This window comes from Tupaia chinensis, unplaced genomic scaffold (assembly GCF_000334495.1).
Source record: "Tupaia chinensis unplaced genomic scaffold, TupChi_1.0 Scaffold141099_1, whole genome shotgun sequence".
NCBI lineage: Eukaryota > Metazoa > Chordata > Mammalia > Scandentia > Tupaiidae > Tupaia > Tupaia belangeri.
This window is the reverse complement of record NW_006200965.1, coordinates 27,554-28,417: the sequence shown is the minus strand read 5'-3', so window position 1 is coordinate 28,417 and position 864 is coordinate 27,554. Positions and strand designations below refer to the sequence as shown.

Sequence of the window (864 nt, the reverse complement as noted above, 5' to 3'; positions counted from 1 at the left end):
AATTGCTTAAAGCCAGAAATTTTCCTTTCCTGGTTTTACAATAAGAGGATTCCATGAAAAAAGTATGGTATGCGCTTCATAACATTAAAAATATCTTCCCACTCTGAGGAGTGAAGATTTCTCATGATCCATACCTTTCCCAAAATTAAATAGAATTATTTTTCTTTTCCTAGACTCAAGGCACTCCCTCCATCACCATGTATTACATACACATTTGCAGATGAAACCCTGATCCTCTGCAGAAGAGTCAAGTCACGATCTAAAATGAGACCTTTTGTGGCAGGGAGCTTTTCTGTAAAGGCCACACAGATATCCTTTTCTATCATCTTTGCCTTTACATCCTGAAGGAACTGCTCCCCTTGCATATCATCAGATACATAGAGTGCCACCCACGTCCAGCCAAAATGCAGCAACAAGCAGATGATTCCATGAGTCAGAGAGCTGTCCTTGGTGGCCATCTGATAAACTGATGGAAATTGGTCTTTATCACTTAAGATGGGGTCAAAAGGATGGTATGTGACCTGAATAAAAAAGAAATAATCTGATTCTAACCTTATTTGGATATTGTATTGTCAAACTTAAACAGGTAAAAGATAAATATTTACCTGATAAGATCATAGAATGGAAAATCGAGTAAAGAAAATGCATGCTGTGATTAAGAGCAGTAGAAGACTGTTTTACCAACCTATTTCTTTCAATAAAGAACGTGTGACTAGTCCAAATAGTGTCACTTCCAGACCAAAGCATAAAAGAAAAAGTATATGGTTTAATAATTGTTTTATTGTCTACTGTAGAAACTGAGGGATGGATATTTGAAATACCTGACTCTGGGCAAAAAACACACAAATAAAGCAGCAAACAGTT

General features: G+C 36.6%; 1 pseudogene; it reads right to left on the bottom strand.

Annotated features, from left to right (window-relative positions):
• LOC102483607 (vomeronasal type-2 receptor 116-like) overlaps positions 1 to 864 on the bottom strand; it is a 21,777-nt pseudogene that overhangs the window by 11,257 nt on the left and 9,656 nt on the right.